At 44.8% G+C, this 25,977-nt stretch overlaps 1 pseudogene; it reads right to left on the minus strand.

Moving 5' to 3' along the window:
• Positions 1–22,930: 22,930 nt before the first annotated feature.
• Positions 22,931–24,364, minus strand: LOC108529008 (uncharacterized protein C11orf24-like; annotated as a pseudogene).
• Positions 24,365–25,977: the final 1,613 nt, after the last annotated feature.

A 25,977-nucleotide genomic window follows, 5' to 3' on the forward strand; every position in this document is an offset into this window, starting at 1 on the left:
TGCCTTGGTTTTTTCTTCTTAAGAAAGAAAGAAAGAAAGAAAGAAAGAAAGAAGGAAGGAAGGAAGGAAGGAAGGAAGGAAGGAAGGAAGAAAGAAAGAAAGAAAGAAAGAAAGAAAGAAAGAAAGAAAGAAGGAAACCAGGGGAAAAAGGAGGCCTGGCTTACTGCTGGTGAACATGAAACCTCAGAAACCAGGGCAAAGTTCATCACCCAGCCTCATGGAAAAAAATACCAGCCTAGTCGCCAAAATGAAAGTAGATTACCTCTGTGGCTAGAAACAGAAGCGGCAAGTTTCCACTGCAAGTGCCAGGGGTGGTGGAGAAATGGTAAGGCAGTCTTGAAAGAAAGAGGAGTCGAGTCCTTCTCGCCATTACCACCCAACCACCCATCTTGATGGACAGAGGGAGAAAACAAGGAGGAATCCAGCTGAGAAAGTCCCTGATTGGTTAACAACTGTGTACTGATGACTAATCACTTACTAATATTTGCAAAGTACTTGCAGCCTCTCTGATAAAAAGGGGACAAAATGTGGACAACATATTCATAGTTATGACATCAAAGAAGAGGCCCAGCAGGAACATGAAGATGGCCGCTGACATGCCACATGCAGAACTTGCTAGCAGGACGACAGACAGGACAGACTGGTGGCCAGAACTTTGGAATGGCATAATTAAACATTGTGCCACCCTACCTCCCTCCCCTGCTCCAGCCATGTTCTCTGCCTACAGCCCCAGAGTCTATAACAGTCAACACATCCAGTGTTGTCTTGCTGAGCAACAAGGAGACCTGCAGACCCTCAGGATGAGCACCATGGGCGGCGGTCATCTCTGCAGCCACCCAGAGTGATGCTTGATGAGTCTTAGGGGTGCAGTCAAAATGGCCCATTGCCTTTCCCCACTCCTGGGAAGCCAGGGCACAGGCACTGACTCTAGTGGAGCAGTCAGGGACAGGGACAATGATGTCAGCAGACAGTGACCATGTTCAGAGTCTGGTGTGCACAGGCTCTAGGTATGGTTTTGGTTGAGGCTGACCTCAGGGTTCCCTTGAGTCCCGCAGTTTTTCAGTCTTCCCAGTGGCCCTACAAGCTACCCAGTACTGTTTCAGTCCATTTCTTCTGCTTGCATCAGTCAGAGCTTGGTGTTCATTGTTTATGTCTAAGAGCCCCAGCTGACTCACCAACACCTCAGAGGAGGGAAGAGTTCCAGGAAAAGCAAACTACCCACTTAAAAAAAAAATCCCCGCAGCTTCAGAGATGCTAACACCAGGAGCTTCAAAGCCTCGTTTGTTATTGGGGTGAATGGGCATCAGAGCTCTCTATACTTTTGAGAAGTGGCACACGCCTTTTGGCACAGCATTTCCTGGTCTATGACTTTATCTCCAGAGACAGTCCCACTAGGACTATGCTAGCTGTTGGGCATGACTGCAAGTGAGACAGTGGCACCATTTTCTGAAGACTGATGGAGGGAACCAGTTGGGTGGTGGGGAGGCGGTGGGGGAGATCAAGGGTGACACTTATGAAACGTTAAATTTCAGATGCCCCTGAAACACCTAAAGAAGGCACCAAGGAAGTATATGGAGGGCTTAAGAGTCTAGATTCAGATGAAAAAATAAATTTGGAATTCATCAGCAAATGGATGGTGTTTAAAGTTATGAATGAAAAAGATATTGATAGAGAAGAATGAGAGGTTGTATCTAGAGGTCAGGGAGAGGGGGACCTAGTGAGGAAGGCTGATTAGAAGTGTCTGGTGGGATAAGAGAAAAATCTGTTTGCTGTATCATGGGCAATGAGAGAGGAGAGTGGTCAAAGAAGAGGGCATGGGCAGCTGTGTTTCACCTTGCAGCCTTCTTCTCTGTCAATTTCTTTTTTCTAGGTGTTTTTATAAATAGACAAAGTTGGGTTTGACAGCATGGAGCTTATCGCTGCCTTTGACAAACACAGAGGTCACTGATGCCCTTGACAAAAGGAGTTTTGGGGGAGTGGAGAAGCCGGAAGCCAGACTGGAAGAGACTGAAAAGTAGGTGAAGAAGCAGAAGGAAGGGTGGGTGGAGCTGAGATGTTAGCGTGCAGACCTCTTGTGGGAGAAGTTTTGCTATGAAGCAGGATGGGGAATGCAAGGGAACAGTGAGAGTCTGTCGAGCCACAGACTTTTCTCCAAATGATGAGAGTTTCCAGCATGTCTTTGTGTGTGAGTGGGAATGATTCAGTGGAGAGGAGATCGAGGGTGCAGGAGGAGATAACTGGAGGAAGGAAGTCCTCCTTCATTCAACCAACACCAAGAGCTTCCCATGCCAGGCATCATCTGGGTGTGAGCCACAGAATACCAAGTGTCCTGGGCAAGGCTGCCTCTCTCAAAAGCACCTGTGCTGGAGTGAGTTCAGGTGGGGGAGCAGGGTGCTTGGGGTGTGACAAGACAGATGTAGCTGTGAGCCTACCTGTGCATTTGGAGATGAGAAGAGAATTGCGCTCCCCTCTGATATGTGTATTTACTCAGCTCCATGTGGGGCAGGCCATGCATTCACCACGGGAGATGTGAAGAGAGAGACGCTGCCGGGGAAAGTAAACTCACAATGGAAATGGACAGGGTAGCTAAGCAGTGCCCATTGGAGGTTTGTGGCCATGAACTTAAAGTAAAACCAGGCAGCCCGATGGTGTAATTCTTTTCCTGTCATAGTCAACTGTGCACCTAGGTCAATACAAGAATCAGCCAAGGTTGAGGTTCTGCAGGATAAGTATGACTTAGAGAAGAGAGAAGCAAGGGGTTGAGGAATTCTGCCAGGGAGAGGTTGTAATGAGGCATCTTGCAGTCTGAGCTGAGTAAAGAGGGCAGCAATGAGGGAAGGAATGACAGAAAAGGCACAGGCAGGGACATCAGTGAATGAGACCCCTTGGGCTAGAGTGCTAGAGCACAAGAGAGCTGGGAAGATGTCTGAAATCGGTAATTTAACGGTGGCTGAGATGCTTATCACGACAAGGTCATGTGTGACCATGAGACTGGAGGGGCTCAGGTGGGAAACAGGATAAGGTACTGAGTTCAGTTGAATGGTGGGCTCCAAAAAGATATGTCAGTGTCTTGGAACTTGTGACCCTGTGACTATAACCTTATTTGGAGAAAGAGTCTTTGCAGATACAATTCAGTTAAAGATCTACGGGTGAGATCATCCTGGATTAGCCACATGGGCCCTAAATCCGGTAAGTGTCCTTGTAATAGAAAGAAGGGGAGACAGACACACAGACACAGGAGAAGACCAAGTGAAGAGACTGGAGTTATACAATCACAGGCCAAGGAACCACCAGAAACTGGAAGAGGTCAGGAAGCATTCGCCCTAAGCCTCCAGAGGCACTGTGGCCCGGTCCGTACCTTGATTTTGGATTTCCTGCCTCTAGATCTGTGAGAGAATCAATTTCTGTTATGCTGAGCCACCAGTTTGAAGCAATTTGTTTCAGCAGCCCTAGAAAACTGCTACTGGGACTCAGAAGCTCTAATGTTGATTGTCTCCTCCGCATGGATGTAAAAATCGGGAAATGTGGAGGAGAAGGTAGTGAGGGAGAACTAGAGTTTTTAATGAATGGAATAATCAGAGGTTGGTAAGGACCATGATGAGGAAAGGCAGGATGTGGTGGAGCTAGATGGCACAGCTTCACATAAGCTGCAGGTTCTAGAGAAAAAAGAAAGAGATGTAATTTGGAAATGGCAGTAGGGGTGGGGGCTCCAAGGTGAGCAGGGTCCCAGGGGACAGTTGGCCTTCAGTCTACACAGACACTAGGGACACGCAAGGAAGAGGCTGAAGATGTGGGAGTGTGCGGACGACAGCAGGGCTGGGTGTGGTGAGAAGGGGCTATGCTCCACGGGGTGGGGGTATGGAGAGAGCAGAGTGGAGCAGGGTGTGGGGACAGCTGGCCGGAAGCTATAGGACCTCTCCTGGGACCCCACAAGTAGGCGTGTGAGGCTTGTGCATCCAGTTCTTCTGTCCTGGGAGGGCTGTGGGTCATGTGCAGGGGCTGCGCTTCCTGGCACGAAGCTTGATTGTTGGCTCTTGAAAGCTATTCCCTCTGACAGCTGAGGACGCATATGGGTCCGCCACAGGCTTTCCGAGCACACCTGCATGCAGCTGCCTTTACAGCTTCTGATACGGCCCTAAGGGCAGAGGTAAACTAAAGCTTTGGAGCTTGTCTAGATTGATGTCCAGATTATATCTCAGGATTTATATTAATGCATGTCTAACAATAAGCAATCTGTTAAATAAATTACGATACATTCATATGATGGAAGGCTATACGATTACAAATTATGTGGTTGAAAAACACGGGAAAATGCTCACAACAGATAGTGTCTTGGTCTGTTTGGGCAGCTGCCATGACACCGTGCCATAAACAAGGTGGCTTATAAACAACAGAAATTTATTTTTAACAGTTTTGGAAGGGGTGGGGGCCAAGATTAAGGTGTTGGCTGATTCAGTGTCTAGTGAGGACCTTTTTCCTGGTTCACAGGTGACACCTTCTGCCTGTGTCCTCACGTGGTGGAAGGGGCCAGGTGCTCTCCAGGACCTCCTCTCGAGGGGCACTAAACACATGCTTGAGAGCTCTGTCCTCATGACCTAATCACCGCCCAGTAGCACTCCTCTTAATACCACCACCTTGGGGGTTATGTTTCAACACATGGATGTGGTGGGGACACAAACATTCTAACTATAGCAGGTAGTTAAGTGCAAAAAACCTACAAGATGATCCCAAACCAGCTAACTAACGAACAAACGTTTATCCATAGGCATACTTACAGCTGGAAATAGACTATACATGAAAAGAACAACAGTCCCGTGTGGATATAAGTAAGGGAAATCTGTATGTTCTTCCTACTTTACTGTATTTTCCAAAAGGATGATGAATGTCTGTCACTTTTATGATCCGAAGAAAAAAAGGAAGAAAATTGGTCCTAACATGCTTCTTAAATACTTGTTCCCCCTCTCTCTGAGGAGAGTATTTGCAGAGATTCTCATGGTTGCCTCTGGCTCCTAGTAGGTGTGAGACCCCATCCCCCTTCAGCTCAGCCTTCTCATCTCCCAGCTCCCTTCCCACTCCTGCGCTCTGCCCTGCTCAAGGCAGGTGATTCTCCAGTGTGAGCCCTAACTGTCCTCCCAACACCGAATCCGAGGATCTGGGCTTGAAATGACTGCGTGCTCAGCTGGCCAAGCCTGGGTCAGAGAATCTTTTCTACAATGTCCTAGATGAGTGACCTCCTGGACAAGGTCTGTTGCTTTTTGGGTGTGACATCCACCATGTGTGCAGCTTTTTTTCTTCTTCTAAGACTTCCGGGCCTCACCTGGTACCTTTAAGGGTGTCCAGGGCACTCAGCCATCATTCCTCTGGCTGCTCTTTGGTGGGTGGCGCGGTGAAACACTGGGCCCTCCCCTCCCACCCAGCACCCCCCACTCCTCTCCAGCTCCCCCATCTCCTCCTGATCCCTGGCCTCAGATGCCCTTTCTGGCACTTCCCGTGTTCTTGGGACTCAGCTGGTATTAACTTGTTTTGCTCCCTTGCGTTCATCCTTAGTCTCCGACTCCTTCTGCTCCATCCTACCCCCACAGGATGCCCCAGCCTCTCTTGGACCCCTTGGGACTGTCTATTTCACCTCCTCCCCAACTGGTCTTTGGAATCAGGGAGATGAACAGGGAAGATTTGGACAGACAACTTCTTATGTTGCTCCAGGAATTTGCATTCAGTTCAAACTGACCTACCTTAAAAACTGTTAAAATCTTAATCGGTTTCAAGCCATTTATAAATATATTTGCATGCTATCTCTACTTTTTTTTAACTTTTATTTTAGGTTCGGGGTATATGCGTAGGTTTGTTACATAGCTAAACTTATGTCACAGGGGTTTATTGTACAGATTATTTTGTCACCCAGGTACTAAGAGTAGTACCCAATAGCTGTTTTTTCTGCTCCTCTCCCTTCACGCAATAGCTGTTTTTTCTGCTCCTCTCCCTTCTCTCACCCTCCACCCTCAAGTAGGCCCCAGTGTCTGTTGTTCCCCTCTTTGGGTCCATGTGTTCTCATAATTTAACTCCCACTTATAAGTGAGAACATGTAGTATTTGGTTTTCCGTTCTTGCGTTAGTTTGCTAAGGATAATGGATTCCAGCTCCATCTATGTTCCTGCAAAGAATACGATCTCATTCTTTGTTATGGCTGCATAGTATGCCATGGTGTATATGTATCACATTTTCTTTATCCAGCCTATCATTGATAGACATTTAGGTTGATTCCGTGTCTTTTTTATTTGTGAGTAGTGCTGCAATGAACATTCACATGCATGTGTCTTTACGGAAGAATGATTTATGTTTCTCTGGGTGTATACCCAGTAATGAGATTGCTGACTGAACAGTAGTTCTGTTTTTAGCTTTCTGAGGAATCGCCACACTGCTTTACACAAAGGCTGAACTAATTTACATTCCCACCAACAACGTATAAGTATTCCCTTTTCTCTGCAACCTTGCCATCATGTGTTATTTTTTGACCTTTTAATAATAGCCATTCTGACTTGTGTAAGATAGCATCTTATTGTGGTCTTGATTTGCATTTCTCTAACGATCAGTGAAGTTGAACTTTGTTTTATATGCTTGTTGGCCATATGTATGTCTTCTTTTGAAAAGTGTCACGTCCTTTGCCCACTTTTTCTCTCTGTCTCTCTCTTTTTTTGACAGTCTGACTCTGTCGCCCAGGCTGGAGTGCAGTGGTGTGATCTTGGCTCACTTCAACCTTCACCTCCCAGGTTCAAGAAATTCTCATGCCTCAGCCTCCCAAGTAGCTGGTATTACAGGTGTGTGCCACCACACCTGGCTACTTTTTGGGGGTTTTTTTGTTTTGTTTTTTGTTGTTAGTAGAGATGGGGTTTCACCATGCTGACTAGGCTGGTCTCGAACTGGCCTCAAGTGATTTACCTGGCCTCCCAAAGTGCTGGGATTACAGGCATGAGCCACTGTGCCCGGCTTCCTTTGCCTACTTTTCAATGTTTTTTTTCTTGTAAGTTTAAGTTCCTTATAGATCCTGGATATTAGACTTTTGTCAGATACATAGTCTGCATATATTTTCTCCCATTCTGTAGGTTGTCTCTTTATTCTGTTGATAGTTCCTTTTGTTGTATAGAAGCTCTTAAGTTTAATTAAAGCCCATTTGTCAATTTTTGCTTTTGTTGTGATTGCTTTTGGCCTCTTCCTCGTGAAATCTTTGCCCATTCCTATGTGCAGAATGGTATTGCCTAGGTTGTCTTCCAGGATTTTTAAGTTTTGGGTTTTACATTTAAGTCTTTTATCCATCTTGAGATGATTTCTGTATATGGTGTAAGAAATCTGCATATGTCTAGCTAGTTATCCCAGCACCTTTTATTGAATAAGGAATACTTTCCCTATTGCTTGTTTTTGTTAGCTTTGTCAAAGATCAGATACTTGTAGGTATGCGACCTTATTTCTGGGCTCTCTGTTCTATTCCATTGATCTATGTATCTGTTTTTGTACCTGTACCATGCTGTTTTGGTTACTGTATCCATGTAGCACAGTTTGAAGTCAAGTAGCGTGATGCCTCCAGCTTTATTTCTTTTGTTTGGGATTGCGTTGGCTATTTGGGCTCTTTTTTGGTTTCACATGAATTTTAAAATAGTTTTTTTCTAGTTCTGTGAAGAATGTCCTTGGTAGTTTGATAGGAACAGCATTGAATCTGTAAATTGCTTTGGGCAGTATGGCCATTTTAATAATATTGATTCTCCCTATCCATGAGCGTGGAATGTTTTCCATTTGTTTGTGTTATCTCTGATTTCTCTGAGTGGTGTTTTGTAATTCTCATTGTAGAGATCTTTCACCTCCCTGGTTAGCTGTAATCCTGGGTATTTTATTCTTTCTGTGGCAGTTGTGAATGGGATAGTGTTCCTGATTTGGCTCTTGGCTTGTCTGTTGTTGTGTATAGGAATGTTAGTAATTTTTGCACATTGGTTTTGTATCCTGAAACTTTGCTGAAGTTGTTCATCAGCTTAGGAAGCTTTTGGGAATGCTCAGACATCCAGGATCATCATGGCGGTGGGAGGCAGGACTAGATTGCAGCTTTGACTTGGATGGACAGATCAGCATGAGGAGGCTCGCATCGTGAATTTTAGCTCCAGAAGAACTGCAGGAATAAACCAGGAATCTCGAGAGGACCCACAGACCCTCTGAAGGAAGCAGACTGCTCCTGCAGGACCCAGGAGGCACTCTAAATACTGTGAGTGCCCAAACTGTGGAAGTGGGAAAGGGAGATCCTCCTCTCCTGAACACACACTCCCACTGGGGAAACTGAAGGTCTAGTTTGCAGGAGAAGATTCCAACCTTACCTGGAGCTGAGTCATCTTAGAGAGCCGAGTGAAATACAGGGGTGGAGGAAGCAGTGGGAAAGGCCCTGGGAGCTCGCTGGGTCCCAGGCAGGCCATTCCTGCCTAGCACCACAGGGATCCTTTGGGAGGGTGGCCAGCAGTGCAGGGAAAATGCCACAGGGAGCAATTGTAACAGTTGGAACCGGTTGAGAAGCCTCCTGGCTAGAACTCGGGGGAGAGCACGAATCTGGTGTGTAGACTCCAGTGGGAGGCTGGTGGGTGTGGTGTGAACTAAATAAAGCCTTTTTCTTTTGCATCCAGGAGGTGTGTAGCCTGAGGCAAGTTCTCAGCTCTGCCTGCCCACTGCCTGGAAACAGACTTGTGCTGCTGAGGGGGACATGATGGAAGTGAGACTGGCCCTTTGAATTGTGTGGGAGCTGGGTGAGGCCTGTGACTGCTGGCTTTTTCCACTTCCCTGATAACCTGCAGGACTCAGCAGAGGCAACCATAATCCTCCTAGGTTCACAACTCCATTGACTGGGAACCTCACCCTCATCCCCCACAGCTGCCGCAGCAAGACCCACCCAAGGAGAGACTGAGCTCAGACTTGCCTAGCCTTGCCCCCACTTGATGGTCCCACCCTGGTAGCTAAAGACAAAGGGCATATACTCTTGGGAGTTCCAGGTCTCTGCATACTGCTGAGCCCTCGCTGCACTACCACAGCAGATGCTCTCTGGAAAGTGCCATCTCCCAGCAGGAAGCCAAGCAGCACAAACATAGAGTATTAAACCACCAAAGCTAAGAACCCTCACAGAGTCCATTTTACTTCTCTGCCACCTCAGCCAGAACAGGTGCTGGTATCCATGGCTGAGAGACCTATAGATGGTTCACATCAGAGGAATCTGTGCAGACAAATGCCAGTACCAGCCCAGAGCCTGGTAGACTTACTGGATAGCTAGACTCAGAAGAGAAATAACAACCACTACAGCTTGACTCTCAGGAAGCCACATCCATAGGCAAAGGGGGAGAGTATTACACGTCAAGAGAACACCCCGTGGGACACAAGAATCTGAACAACAGCCTTCAGCCTTAAACCTTCCCTCTGACAGAGCCAACCCAAATGAGAAGAAACCAGAAAACCAACTTTGGCAATGTGGCAAAACAAGCTCTTTAACACCTCTAAAAAAATCACACTGGTTCACCAGCAATGGATCCAAACCAAGAAGAAATCCCTGATTTACCTGAAAAGAATTCAAGGGGTTAGTTATTAAGTTAAATAGGGAGGCACCAGAGAAAGGCAAAGCCCATGGAAGGAAATCCAAAAAATGATACAAGAAGTGAAAGGAGAAATATTCAAGGAAATAAATTGCATAAAGAAAAAACAATAAAACTTCAGAAAACATTGGACACACTTGTAGAAATACAAAATGTACTGGAAGTCTCAGCAATAGAATTGAACAAGTAGAAGAAAGAAATTCAGAGCTTGAAGATGAGGTCTTCAAATTAACCCAATCCAACAAAGACAAAGAAAAGAGAATAAGAAAATATGAACAAAGCCACCAAGAAGACCGGGAATGGTGGCTCAAGCCTNACAACAGCCTTCAGCCTTAAACCTTCCCTCTGACAGAGCCAACCCAAATGAGAAGAAACCAGAAAACCAACTTTGGCAATGTGGCAAAACAAGCTCTTTAACACCTCTAAAAAAATCACACTGGTTCACCAGCAATGGATCCAAACCAAGAAGAAATCCCTGATTTACCTGAAAAAGAATTCAAGGGGTTAGTTATTAAGTTAAATAGGGAGGCACCAGAGAAAGGCAAAGCCCATGGAAGGAAATCCAAAAAATGATACAAGAAGTGAAAGGAGAAATATTCAAGGAAATAAATTGCATAAAGAAAAAACAATAAAACTTCAGAAAACATTGGACACACTTGTAGAAATACAAAATGTACTGGAAGTCTCAGCAATAGAATTGAACAAGTAGAAGAAAGAAATTCAGAGCTTGAAGATGAGGTCTTCAAATTAACCCAATCCAACAAAGACAAAGAAAAGAGAATAAGAAAATATGAACAAAGCCTCCAAGAAGACCGGGCGTGGTGGCTCAAGCCTGTAATCCCAGCACTTTGGGAGGCCGAGACGGGTGGATCACGAGGTCAGAAGATCAAGACCATCCTGGCTAACACGGTGAAACCCCGTCTCTACTAAAAAATACAAAATCTAGCTGGGTGAGGTGGCAGGCGCCTGTAGTCCCAGCTACTTGGGAGGCTGAGGCAGGAGAATGGCATAAACCCGGAAGGCAGAGCTTACAGTGAGCTGAGATCTGGCCACCGCACTCCAGCCTGGGCGACAGAGCGAGACTCCATCTCAAAAAAGAAAAGAAAAGAAAAAAAAGCCTCCAAGAAGTCTGGGATTATGTTAAATGACCAAGCCTAAGAGTAATCAGTGCTCCTGAGGAAGAAGAGAAATCTAAAAGTTTGAGAAACACATTTTGGGGGAGTAATGGAGTAAAACTTCCCTGGCATTGCTAGAGACCTAGACATCCAAATACAAGAAGCAGAAAGAACACCTGGGAAATTCATCACAAAAAGATCATTGCCTAGGCACATTGTTATCAGGTTATCTGAAGTTAAGACAAAGGAATGAATCTTAAGATCTGTGAGACCAAAGCACCAGGTAACCTATAAAGGAAAACCTATCAGATTAACAACAGATTTCTCAGCAGAAATCCTACAGGCTAGAAGGGATTGGGGCCCTATCTTCAGCCTCGTCAAACAAAACAATTATCAGCCAAGAATTTTGTATCCAGCAAACTAAGCATCACACAGGAAGGAAAGATACAGTCTTTTTCAGACAAACAAATGCTGAGAGAATTTGACACTACCAAGCCACCACTACAAGAACTGCTAAAAGGAGCTCTAAATCTTGAAACAAATCTTGGAAACACATCAAAATAGGACCTCTTTAAAGCATAAATCTCACAGGACCTATAAAATGAAATACAATTTAAAAAGCAGAAGGTACACAGGCAACAAATAGTATGATGAATGGAATGGTACCTCATATCTCAATGCTACATTAAATGTAAATGGCCTAAATGCTCCACTTAAAAGATATAGAACTGCAGAATGGATAAGGATTCACCAACAAACTATCTGCTGCCTTCAAGAGACTCACCTAACACATCAGGACTCAGATAAAGTAAAGGGGTGGAAAAAGGCATTTCATGCAAATGGACACCAAAAGCAAGCAGGGGTAGCCACTCTTATATCAGACAAAACAAACTTGAAAGCAACAGCAGTTAAAAAAGACAAAAAGGACATTATATAACATTAAAAGGTCTTGTCCAGCAGAAAAATATCATAATCCTAAACATATATGCACCTAATACTGGAGCTCCCAAATTTATGAAACAATTACTAATAATTACAAACAAATGAGATAGACAGCAACATAATAATGGGGGTACTTCAATACTCCACTCACAGCACTAGACAGGTCATCAAGACAGAAAGTCAACAAAAAGTAATGAATTTAAACTATACCTTGGAACAAATGGACTTAACCGATACATATGGAACATTTCATCCAACAACCACAGAATGCACCTTCGATTCAACAGTGCCTGGAACTTTCTCCTAGATAAACCACATGATAGGCCACAAAACAAGCCTCAATAGATTTAAGAAAATTGAAATTATATCAAGCACTCTCTCAGACCACAGTGGAATAAAACTGGAAATCAACCCCAAAAGGAACCTTGAAAACCATGCAAATACTTGAAAATTAAATAACCTGCTCTGGAATAATCATTGGGTCGAAAACGAAATCAAGATAGAAATTTAAAAATTATTTAAACTGAAAGACTACAGTAATATAACCTATTAAAACCTCTGGGATACAGCAAAGGTGGTGTTAAGAGGAAAGTTCATAGCCCTAAAACGCCTACATCAAAAAGTCTGAAAGAAAACAAACAGACAATCTAAGGTCACACCTTAAGGAACTAGAGAAACAAGAACAAATCAAAACCAAACGCAGCTGAGGAAAGGAAATAACCAAGATCAGAGCAGAACTAAATGAAACAGAAACAACAACAACCACACACACACACACACACACACACAAATTAAAAAGATAAACAAAACAAAAGCTGGTTTTTGAAGAGATAAATAAAATTGATAGACCATTAGCATGATTAACCAAGAAAAGAAGAGAGAAAATCCAAATAACCTCAATAAGAGCTAAAACAGGAGATATTACAACTGACACCACTGAAATACAAAAGATCATTCAAGGCTACTATGAACACCTTTATGCACATAAACTAGAAAATCTAGAAGAGATGGATAAATTCCTGGAAAAATGCAACCCTCCTACCTTAAATCAGGAAGAATTAGATACCCCGAAAAGACCAATAACAAGCCACAAGATTGAAATGGTAATTAAAAAATTACCAACCAAAAAAAGTCCATGACCAGATGGATTCACAGCAGAATTCTACCAGACATTCAAAGAAGAATTGGTACTAATCCTACTGATACTATTCCACAAGATAGAGAAAGAGGGAACCCTCCTTAATTCATTCTATGAAGCCAGCATCATCCTAATACCAAAACCAGGAAAGGACATAACCAAAAATGAAAACTACAGACTGATATTCCTAATAAACACAGATGCTAAAATCCTTAACAAAATACTAGCTAATTGAATCCAACAACATATCAAAAAGATAATCCACCATGACCAAGTGGGTTTCATACTGGGAATGCAGGGATGGTTTAACATGCACAAGCCAATAAATGTGATACACCACATAAACAGAATCAAAACAAAATCGCATGACCATCTCAATAGATGCAGAAAAAGCATTAGACAAAATCCAGCATCGCTTTATGATGAAAACTCTCAGCAAAATCAGCATACAAGGACATACCTTAATGTATTAAAAGCCATCTGTGACAAACCCACAGCCAACATAATACTGAATGGAGAAAGTTGAAAACATTCCCCCTGAGAACTGGAACAAAGCAAGGATGCCCACTGTCACCACTCCTCTTCAACATAGTACTGAAAGTCCTAGTCAGGGCAATCAGACAAGAGAAAGAAATAAAGGGCATCCAAATTGGTAAAGAGGAAGTCAAACTGTCACTATTTGCTGATGACATGATCGTTTACCTCAAAAACTCGAAAGACTCCTCCAGAAAACTCCTAGAACTGATAAAAGAATTGAGCAAAGTTTCCGGATATAAGATTACACAAATCAGTAGCTCTTCTATACACCAACAACAATCAAGCACAGAATAATCACATTACCTGATTTCAAACTATACTATAAGGCATCACCAAAACAGCGTGGTACTGGTATAAAAATAAGCACATAGACCAATGGAACAGAATAGAGAACCCAGAAATAAAACCAAATGCTTACAGCCAACTGATCTTTGACAAAGCAAACAAAACTTGAAGTGAGGAAAGGGCACCCTTTTCAACAAATGGTACTGGGATAATTGGCTAGCCACATGCAGGAGAATGAAACTGGATCCTCATCTCTCACCTTATGCAAAAATGAACTCAAGATGGATTAAGGACTTAAACCTAAGACCTGAAACTATAAAAATTCTAGAAAATAACATTGGAATAACCCTTCTAGACAATGGCTTAGACAAGGATTTCGTGAACAACAACCCAAAAGCAAATGCAATAAAAACAAAGATAAATAGCTGGGACCTAATTAAATGAAAGAGCTTTTGCGCAGCAAAAGGAACAGTCAGCAGAGTAAACAGACAACTGACAGAGTGGGAGAAAATCTTCACAATCTCTACATCTGACAAAGGACTAANCCTGAAACTATAAAATTCTAGAAAATAACATTGGAATAACCCTTCTAGACAATGGCTTAGACAAGGATTTCGTGAACAACAACCCAAAAGCAAATGCAATAAAACAAAGATAAATAGCTGGGACCTAATTAAATGAAAGAGCTTTTGCGCAGCAAAAGGAACAGTCAGCAGAGTAAACAGACAACTGACAGAGTGGGAGAAAATCTTCACAATCTCTACATCTGACAAAGGACTAATATCCAGAATCTACAACCAACTCAAACAAATCAGTAAGAAAAGAACAAATAATCCCACCAAAAAGTGGGCTGAGGAAATGAATAGACAATTCTCAAAAGAAGATACACAAATGGCCAACAAACATATGAAAAAATGCTCAACATTACTAATGATCAGGGAAATGCAAATCAAAACCACAATGCTATATCACCTTAATGCTGCAAGAATGGCCATAATAAAAAAAATCAGAAAACAGTAAATGTTGGTGTTAACTAGTACAGCCACTATGGAAAACAGTGTGGAGATTCCTTAAAGAACTAAAAGTAGGAAAAAGATACTTCATTCATGTTTATAGCAGCACAACTTGCAATTGCAAAGTCGTGGAACCAACCCAAATGCCCATCAATCAACAAGTGGATACACACACACACACACACACACATATATATATACACACACACATACACACATATTACATATATGTATACACACACACATATATATATATACACATACACACACACACACACACGATGGAATACTACTCAGCCATAAAAAGGACTGGATTAACAGCATTTGCAGTGACCTGGATGAGACTGGAGACTATTATTCTAAGTGAAGTAACTCAGGAATGGAAAACCAAACACTATATGTTCTCACTGATATGTGGGAGCTAATCTATGAGGACGCAAATGCATAAGAATGATACAATGGACTTTGGGGCTTTGTGGGAAGGATGCGAGGGGGGCAAGGGATAAAAGACTATAAATATGGTGTAGTGTATACTGCTTGGGTGATGGGTGCACCAAAATCTCACAGATTACCACTAAAGAACTTAATCATGTAACCAAACACCACCTGTACCCCAATAACGTATGGAAAATTTTTTTTAAAAGCTTTTGGGCTGAAACAATGGGGTTTTCTAGATACAGGATCATATCATCTGCAAACAGGGATAGTTTGACTTTCTCCCTGTTTGAATGCCCTTTATTTCTTTCTCTTGCCTGATTGCTCTGGCCAGGACTTCCAATACTATGTTGAATAGGAGTGGTGAGAGAGGGCATCCTTGTCTTGTGCAGGTTTTCAAAGGGAATGCTTCCAGCTTTTGCTTATTTAGTATGATGTTGGTTGTGGGTTTGTCATAGATGGCTTTTATTATTTTGAGGTATGTTCCTTCAATACATAGTTTATTNTGGATTAACAGCATTTGCAGTGACCTGGATGAGACTGGAGACTATTATTCTAAGTGAAGTAACTCAGGAATGGAAAACCAAACACTATATGTTCTCACTGATATGTGGGAGCTAATCTATGAGGACGCAAATGCATAAGAATGATACAATGGACTTTGGGGCTTTGTGGGAAGGATGCGAGGGGGGCAAGGGATAAAAGACTATAAATATGGTGTAGTGTATACTGCTTGGGTGATGGGTGCACCAAAATCTCACAGATTACCACTAAAGAACTTAATCATGTAACCAAACACCACCTGTACCCCAATAACGTATGGAAAATTTTTTTTAAAAGCTTTTGGGCTGAAACAATGGGGTTTTCTAGATACAGGATCATATCATCTGCAAACAGGGATAGTTTGACTTTCTCCCTGTTTGAATGCCCTTTATTTCTTTCTCTTGCCTGATTGCTCTGGCCAGGACTTCCAATACTATGTTGAATAGGAGTGGTGAGAGAGGGCATCCTTGTCTTGTGCAGGTTTTCAAAGGGAATGCTTCCAGCTTTTGCTTATTTAGTATGATGTTGGTTGTGGGTTTGTCATAGATGGCTTTTATTATTTTGAGGTATGTTCCTTCAATACATAGTTTATTGAGAGTTTTTAACACGAAGGAATGTTGAATTTTATCAAAAGCTTTTTCTGCATTTATTGAGATAATCATGTGGTTTTTGTGTTTAGTTGTGTTTATGTGATGAATCACATTTATTGATTTGTGTAAGTTGAACCAACCTTGCATCCCAGGGATAAAGCCTACTTGATTGTGGTGGATTCGGTTTTTAATGTGCTGCTGGATTCAGTTGGCAAGTATTTTGTTGAAGAGTTTTACATCTACGTTCATCAAGGATATGTACATCGATGTTCGTCAAGATCTGAAGTTTTCTTTTTTTGTTGTGTCTCTGCCAGCTTTTGGTATCAGGATGTTGCTGACCTCACAGAATGAGTTGCGGGAGGAGCCTCTCCTCCTCAATTTTTTGGAATAGTTTCAGTAGGAACACTGCCAGCTCATCTTTGTACATCTGGTAGAATTTGTCTGTGAATCCATTTGGTTTTGGGCTTTTTTTAGTTGGTAGGCTATTTATTACTGATTCAATTTCAGAGTTCATGATTGGTCTGTTCAGTGAATCAATTCCTTCCTGGCTCAGTCTTGGGAAGGTCTCTGTGTCCAGAAATTTATCCATCTCTTCTAGGTTTTCTAGTTTGTGTACCTAGAGGTGTTTGTAGCAGTCTGATGGTTGTTTGTATTTTCTGTGGGGTCAGTGGTAACATCCCCTTGGTCATTTCTCAATGTGTTCATTTGGATCTTCTCTCTTTTCTTCTTTATTAATCTAGTTAATGGCCTTTCTTATTAATTTTTTCAAAAAAACAGCTTGGGTTTGTTGATCTTTTGAATGGTTTCTTGTGTCTTGATCTCCTCTGGTTCAGCTTTGATTTTGGTTATTTCTTGTCTTCTGCTGGCTTTGGGGTTGGGTTGCTCTTGCTTCTCTAGTTGTTTTAGTTGTGATATTAGGTTGTTAATTTGAGATCTTTCTAACTTTTTGATGTGAGCATTTAATACTATAGATTTCCCTCTTATCAGTGCCTTAGCTGTGTCCCAGAGATTCTGGTATGTTGTATCTTTGTTCTCCTTAATTCCAAAAAACTTCTTGATTTCTGCCTTAATTTCATTATTTACCCAAAAGTCATTCAGGAGCCAGTCGTTTAATTTTCATAAAATTGCATGGAGACCTGTGTAAAAAAGCAGTCTGGCCATATTTTCGTAGAACAGCTGTGCTGTGCTGGGGGCCTGCACCAGCACCCAGTTGCCTGAGACTCTCCAAAGCCCGAAGGCAAGAACAGCTAAGGCTGCTAAACAGCTAAGATGGCTGCCACCCCTCTCCCTGGGAGCTCCATCCCAGGGAGATGTAATGTTGCTACCCATGGCTGGCTGGAGTTCCACACTAGTGGGTGTTATCCTGCAAGGTGCAATGGAAGCAGGGTCTGCAGACCATCACTGCTCAGCCCTCTGGATTCAGCCCCTTTCTGAGGGGTACGTACCAGGTTCTAACCTCCCATTTTGCTGGGGTTGTAGTCACTTTTGCCAGGAAACCCAGGTATCTAAAGCTCCTGGGGCTCCACATGTGCCTGGGCAGCTGCTCTCCCAAGACCCCACATAGCTCCACATGTCAGACTGCAGGCCCTGGTGGAGCGGGTCCACAAGGGGATCTTCTGACCTTAGGGTTGCAAAGATCCATGGGCAAAGCGTGGGTCCCTGGGGTTGCTCATTCACTCGCCATTTCCCTAGGCAGGGGAGGCTCCTCTGGCTCCATGTTGTTCCTGGCTGTGCTGTCATCTTGCATTGGTTTTCTCTGTTCTCCGTGGGTTGAGTTGTTTTCATGATGAATTCAAATGCATGTACTTGGGTGTTTCAGTTGAAGGTGCTGTATTTACTCCTCCTGCCTATTTCTCCTCATGATAGTGGCACACACTAGTTGCTTCTTTCAGTCATCCTGTTTTATCCCCAACTCCCCTTTTGTTTTTGAGATAGGGCCTCACTCTGTCACTCAGGTTAGGGTACAGCAGCACAATCGTGGCTCACTGTTGTTTCAACCTCCTGGGCTCAAGTGATCATCCCAACTCAGTGTCCCAAGTAGTTGGGACCACAGGCATGTGCCACCATACCCTACTAATTTTTTGTTTGTTTGTTTGTTTGTTTTTTTTTGTACAGAGGGGTTCTTACTATGCTGCCCAACCTGGTCTGAAACTCCTGGGCTAAAGCAATCCTCCTGCCCTGGCCTCCCAAAGTGCTGGGATTACAGGTGTCAACCACTGCGCCCAGCCTTGCCTCTGCTTTCTAAGAAGACATGGGTGAACTTATTGACCAGATCAGAACAGAGCCCAGGTGCAGGTCTCTAGAAAATTCTTGTAAGACCAACACTCACATAACACAGTAACTGTGCCCATCTGATGTCTATCATTCAGTCCACAATTCTCCATATGTCGACAACGCCAAGGTCCAAGGCCTTGCTGAAATTGCAGCATAGATATATCAGCACTCCCTGGTCTACCAGGCCAGGCTGCTTCCTCATTTGCTGTGCTGCTGATTAACTTAGAGCCTCACTCTTCTTGTCTGTAAAATAAAGATGAGGATGATAGCAGTCTCAGAGGCTGCTGTGAGATGATGTATGTAGAGCACTTTGTGGCTCATAATTTAAGACTGTCACCCAAATGGTGGTGGTTGGAAGTTGAAATCCTACCAAGGCAAGGCTGAGAGTCCGGAATGACTTGTTTCTTGTCATTTGGGTCTTTCCCATGATCACAACTTTCCATTCTCAGTGCTCACAAATCATCCACTTAATAATCTGTTCTAGAATTTTGCTAGAAATTTATTACAAACTCAATGGCTTGTAGCTCATAAAACTAATCCTCTTCCCTCTTTGGGAAACTGAAGTAAAGCACCACACCTTGATCTATAACTGATGTGAGAGTAGTACCCAGATTATATAGAGAACCCCTGTAAATCAAGCGGAAAAAGATAAACAACCCAATAGAAAAACTGGCAAAGGACGTGAATAAGCAATTCACAGAAGAGGAAAACTGAATGGCCCATAAAAATTCAAAACCGTGTTCAACTTCATTTGTAATCAGGAAAGCATGAATTAAAATCATGGTGAGCAACAATTTCACACCCTTTATTTTAGGAACTCTGTAAGTCTGACAGTTCTGAGGGCCATGAGAATGTGGAGGAAGGGAACCCTTACACACTGCAGTGGAGTGAGAATCGGGACTTTCTGGCAAACAGCAGCAAGTGAAACGTAGACCCCACCCCTCAGCGAGACAACGCCCAGCTACACACCTGAGATAAGCTCAAATGTTCCAGCAGCGCTGTTTATTAAGAGAAATGGTGCAAACAACTTACATGTTTATAATTTAAAAACGGATTAAGAAATCATAATATGTTTATACAATGGAATACTACTTAGCAATTTAAGTGAATGAACATGAAAGAGGGTGGAAGGAAAGCTTCTAAGTTCTAGTAACCAACTGCTTAATTTTTTAAAACAAATAATGGTTCCATGGGTATAACCACTTTAAAAAATTCCTTAAACTGCACCTTTAAGATTTGTGAATTTTATTAATGGATATTATGCTCCAATAAAAAAGTGTACAAAAATAAGTGAATGTAAAATTCATGTGTCACATAGGCGAATCTCAAAACCACAGGGTTCAAAAAACATGTTGCTGAAGGCATAAATGAGTTACATATGTTGCTGAAGGGATTAAATGAGTTACATAAAATATAGTATAGGTGAGCATGGTGGCTCACACCTGTAATCCCAGCACTTTGAGAGGTCGAAGTGGGAGGATCACTTGAGCCCAGAAGTTTGAGACCAGCTTGGGAAACATAATGAGATCCCCATCTCAACAACAACATTAAAAATTAGCTGGATGTGGTGGTGTGAGCCTGTGGTCCCAGCTACTCAAGAGGTTTAGGTGAGTGGGTGGATTGCTTGAGCCCTGGAGTTTGAGACTAGCCTGTGCAACATGGCAAAACTAGGTATAAAAAATATTAAAATTAGCCAGGCATGGTAGTGCATGCTTATAGTCCCAGTGCTGGGGAGGCTGAGGTGGGAGGATCACTTGAACCCTAGAGGTTGAGGCTGGAGTGAACTGTGAGCATACCACTGCATCCAGTCTGCTGGGTGACAGAGTGAGACCCTGTCCCAAAAAATGTGTGTGTGTGTGTGTGTGTGTGTGTAGTACCATTTATATAAAGTTTTAAAACTTGCAGAGCTATTCAATATGCCATTTATGAATATACACAGATGTGGCAAAATTGTACAAACAGGCAGGGAAGTGAGGAGGGAGCAAATGGGTGTAGAAGGGCCACAGGCAACAAATAACTGAAACATTTACATCTTAATCTGGGCGGTGGGTACACAGGTATGTCATTGTTTTATCGTCTGTATTTTTGAATGAATATACCTTATTTAAAGCTTTTCAAAATAAAAAATCAGGACACATCATGTCTCTCTGCAGTCTTCTGGTTCCCTCTGTTTCCCCGGGATTCTCAAAGATGGCCCCTGAAGCTGAGTGTTGTCTGCCATGTTTCTCATGCTGAGCGGAGGTAGTGGCTAAGAACATGAGCTCTGAAGTCAGGCTGCCTGGGTGCAAATCCCAGCTCTGCCGTTTGCTAGCTGTGTGACCTTGGGCAAGTGATTTAACCTCTCTGTGCCTCAATGTACTAATCTGTAAAGTGAAGATTATACCAAGACCTGTTGAATAGAGATGTTGATGGGATTAAATGAGTTGAAATGCCTAAAATGGTGTCTGCCGTTTTGTCCACACTAATGTGTCAGCTCTTATGATGGCCTTGCTAGGCCAGAAGTCTGGACTGTTGCAGAAGCTGAGTGCTACTTCAATGTGAACCTTCCTTTCACTCTTAGCCTGTTCCACCCTCTCCAGCTCTCCTCCTTTTTAATTTTATTTTTTAGAGATGGAGTCTTGCTCTGTCTCCCAGGCTGGAGTGCAGTGATGTGATCACAGCTCACTGTAGCCTCAAACTCCTGGATTCAAGCAATCTTCCTATCTCAGCCTTCTGAGTAGCTAGTACTACAGGTGTGTGCCACCATGCCTATCTATTCTGTATATGGTCTTGCTATGTTGCTCAGCCTTATCTTGAACTCTTGGGCTCAAGCAGTCCTCCCATCTCAGTCTCCCAAAGTGCTGAGATTACAGGCATGTACCACCAGGCCCAGCCTCCTGCCTTTCTCATAATAGAAGGCACAGAAACAAGAAAAAGCAGAGCATTCTCACAGTTCATTTTCCTCGTGGTCCACCCTGAGTGAAAGGCCTAGAGCTTCTTCACTTGCCTTTCTTCTCTGCCTCACACTCTGGAACCCCACCGCTGTCACCTTAAGGGCTTTCCCTCAAGCCTGAGTACACTCGGGGCCTGGACTTCCTGACCTTCTGCTTCGGAAGCTACTCATTGTTTCATTGGGCCCATGTGATGTTTAAAATATTTTAAACAGCCGCCTATTTTTATAAATCAGGAGAGTTCCTATTACAGTCTGAACCTTAGTATCTCTTGCAAAATGGAAAGATCTGACAACGTCAGGCCCATAGGGCATGTGGCTGAGTGACAGCACCAGTGAAAGTGAACTCCACGGTCCTCCCTGCTGCCATACCCGGGCACCGCACACAGAGAGCAGGTGTGTCACGTGCGAGGCTCCTTGCCATGGTACCGGGGCCTGGAAGGTGCCCAGGCTCTGCTTGCTGAGCAGTGGCCCCAACACGGGGATGCCTGTCCCAGAAGAACATCCCCATTGCATCAATGACACAGAGATGCCATATGGACCCAGGGCAGCTCTGTCTTGTTGCCTGGCCTGCTCTGGGCATCTGAGTTAGCAAGTACCACTTAGGCTGAAGGTCCCATAGCCTCTTTATCATGCTGTTCTGTTCTGCCTCCCTCCTCCCACCTTTAAAATGTGAGCTCCCTGATGGGCCCTCTGTAGCGTGTATCTATCCATTAAGGTCCTATGAGGAAGCACCTGAAGGTGACTTTCCTTTGGGGAGAAAAATCTTTCATTGAAGTTAAACCTCTCATCCGAAGTTCCCTGAGATGTGAATCATCATCTGGGACACCCCAATGGCACCTGTGTTTTCACTCCTGCCTTCCACACCTGGACAGCCACTCCCACTCTGAGGAGAGCCACCCAGGTGTCTGGAGCAGGGGGAGGCTGTGGTGGAGCAAAGCGGACAATGAAGGAGGGGGCAGAGACAGGGGGCAGCCGACCTTGCTGTCCCCTCTGGGTATGGCTGCTCTGAGGCCCTGAGATGTTGGCCGCCTCTGGGATTTCTCCATCATTGCATATGTCTGACCCTCTTCTGTTTTTCTCAGTGAATTGCCAATAACATACCTTATGCCCGAGGGGTTGGATGCAGATTTGTAGGAATGGCAGGAAAAGAATTGAACCTCAGGACTGTCCAACTCAGCCAGGGATTTGGAGAAGAGAGAAACCAAAAGCATGGCGGGTATAGGTCTGATGAGGACGGGAACAGGACCTCACTCCAGGCCTGCGGAACACAGGGAGGAAGCAGGCCTGATCCAAGAAAGAGAGACCACAGGGCAGAACCAGCAGGACGCACGTCGGCTTCCAAAGGTGCCCTTTCCCCAACAATAGACTCATTCATATTTCTTTTTTTTTTTTTTGAAAAAAGCAGCAACTCTTTAGTGATCATGGAATTAACCTGACAGCAATTCAATGTGTTTAAGCATCTGGCACATCTCCTAAATTGCACCAAAAGAATTTGGAAGTACTTGGTTTGGTCTCAAAGGCAAAACGAAAGGACAAGGAAGGGGCCCGCCCCTCACATTTCCGAGGCCGCACACATCCCATTGATTAAGTAGTCCACCTGGGTGTAGCCCTTCTTCTTGTAGCTCTCATAGGCCTGCAGGGCAAACAAAACCAAGACTGTGATGAAAAGGGTCACCCTGAGTAACAGCACCACCAGGAGGATAGTCTTGTCCACCATGGCCTGGGTGAGGGGCTCGGTGGTGACCACCAGGTACTGGCCTTGGGTGCTGGGCTGGCACGAGTCCATGGCTAGCATCTTACGCTTAGCATCTCTTAGGCGCCCCCCTGAGCTCCTGGGTGTTGGCACCCAGTCGCGAATCGGCCTTACCTGGCCGTGACCCTCAGTCGGCCTACCTGCCTGCGCGGCTGCCTGTGGGATGCTACCTGGCGGCCAGCCGGGCACCCTCTGTGCTGTAGGCGTGGGCTTGGCGCCGTGGCGGTGTGGTGGCGGACGTGGCTTTCCACCTCAGGTGATTGGCGCTGGGGCCCGCCGCCGTGAGGCACTGGCACTGGCTGGGCAGTTGCGCCTCCTTGGCTTGTGCCTTTTGGTGGGTGCGTCACCACTGTGAGCGGTGGGGGTGGTGGGTCTCTGGGTGTTGTGTTAGCATTCACTGCTGGTGATGTGTCCTCACTGACACAATTGTCATGATAGGAGATGGCGAGTCCCTGTGGTGTCCTTTTGGGCGGACGCGTTAGGGGGCTGCAGGGGCTTGCCTGTTGCGTGCTTCACCGGGCATGGTGCTGGAAGGGACTCGCCAAGATGCCTCATGGGGCTGGCCCGGTGTTTGCTGTGGTGCTACAGGTCTGAGCCATGTGTGGCCAACGTGGCCAGGGTTGCTGTTCTTGGCACCGTGCTGCTATTTGGCACGTGTGCCAGGGCTGTGCTGAGAGATGGATGCCCAGTGGCGGTAGCGGATGTGGATATGGGCGTGGCGGGTACGAGTGTCACGGGAGTGCTGGAGGCCTCAGTGGTGGGAGTACTGGAGGCTGCAGTCCTACTGGAGGCTGCAGTCGTGGGAGCACTGCAGGCCTCAGTCGTGGGAGCCCTGGAGGTTGCAGTCGTACTGGAGGCCGCAGTCGTGGGAGCATTGGAGGCCGCACCATCAACTGCACCTCCTGAAGCTGCTGGTTCACTCAAGTCTGTCCTGCTTATGTCCTCTGTTGTGACTTCCGTAGAGTTGAGGTGGGCTGCCGAAGTCCTTTTGGTCAACGTGACAGGAGAAGTCGCTGCCGTGGTTAGGCAGACGTTTTATTGCTCAGACGTTTTATTATCAACTGTTTCCACAGATGCATTCCTCTTGACTAATCCATTCCACATTTTGTTAGGGACAAAGTTGCGTGGATCGTTGGATGCCGCATGACTTTCTGATAAGGACAAGAAGAAAATCCAAATTACCACAAGAGCTGTCCACATCTTGCGCCTGAGCTGGGAGCAAGGTTGTGCCATCCCTGAGGCTCCCAGCCAGCCAGCTCCTCAGGCTGCTAATGGTTCTCTCCTGCTTGGCCAAGGGATCAGAGGCCGCGGCTAAGGGCATGCCCCCAGCCTGGGCCATCTTCCTCCTTGGAGAACTGCGGGCCTGGCACTGTGTCACTGGGCGAGGTCTGGCTTTGCAGGGGGTGAAAGCCACGTGATGGGGCACTCCTGGGCCATGCCATCCTTTGTGGCACATGTGAGACGAAGGCAGACGCTCCACTCTGGTAACAGACGCAATCGGGCTCAGCAGGCCGGCGGCGGCCTGGCGGCCCTAAGGCGGTAGGAAGGAGCCCGCGGCCCGGCGCAGGGACGTGGCTGGCAGCGCAACCTAGGCAGCTCCTAGCAGCGCGCCTTGCTCGGGCCCCCGACTCATTCATATTTCTCTGCTTGGAATTTTATTTCTGAGAAGCTCCTTTTTTTTTTTTTTTTTTTTTTTTGACTCTTTTCTCTTTTAGAATCACAGATCTGGAAACCCGCCATTCTAAATTCAGCAATTTCTAGCCCAAACATCAAAACGTCTTGCAGGCCCCGCGTGAGGGTTGTGCTATCATTTATTCAGCGGAAGGTATGATTGGGGTTTATAGGGAATCAGGTGTCCTGGGAAATAACTCCACACCCCATCCCCAGCGTTAAGGTCACAGACACTTTACTCCTTTGGCCCAACTTAGATGCAGAGCAGAACTCTCTCCACTGCCTCTGAGAGTCCTTTTACCAAGTCCTCAGTGCTCAGAGGAGCAATGCTTTAACTGGGACTCTGCAAATTGGAGGGAAAAGAGGATCTGGGGACATGATTTCAAGCAGCTCGTGGTGGCATACAAAAAAAAGTCTCTTTTACTTCTAAGTTTCAGGTTTAGTGCTTTTTGTAACTTCCATTCAAAAAACGAATTGCAAACCCAGTTATCAGATTTCAGCCAGGACTGAATACACGCTAATGGACAGCTGTGGGGAGGCTGGCTGAGGAGAGCAGGGGAGGGTGGGAGTGACACACTGGTGAACAAGTGCGGACGATCTCTACCCCCACCCCCAGAGTGTGGCAAAGGAGGAAACTTTAGCTTTCACATATTGCTTGTCCTAATTAGGATAAAGTCTGCCTGTTGTTTCAGGAAAAATTAAGGAGAAAAGGTATCTTCTTGATTTTTAAAAATCTGTCAGAATATAGGTGGAAGTACTTACGGTAGAAACATAAAAGGCAATGCAAGTCTGATAATATCCTTTACACTTAATGAACGGACATAAATATGAATGGAAGCAGTTCATTCATATTTCTGCAGCTCTGAATTCCTACGGCTCAGACCCTTTTTCCCCTGTGAAGCTATTCTAGGACAGAGAAGGAATACATTTCAATTCTCTGTGTCACTGTAGCAGAGATATTTCTGGCTCACCAAATAGCCACGTGCCCTCCCCGACTTCCTAGCCCCCTTGCAGTTAGGCGTGGACAATGTGCTGTGAATACAGTGACAACGTGCTGTGTGCTCTTGGATAAAGGGCATTGTCTCTCTGCCACAGTGACTAGCAGTGCTCCATCAGCCTGGACTCCTGAGTGACCATACGGA

Source organism: Rhinopithecus bieti, unplaced genomic scaffold (assembly GCF_001698545.2).
Source record: "Rhinopithecus bieti isolate Rb0 unplaced genomic scaffold, ASM169854v2 scaffold_3878, whole genome shotgun sequence".
NCBI classification, from domain to species: domain Eukaryota; kingdom Metazoa; phylum Chordata; class Mammalia; order Primates; family Cercopithecidae; genus Rhinopithecus; species Rhinopithecus bieti.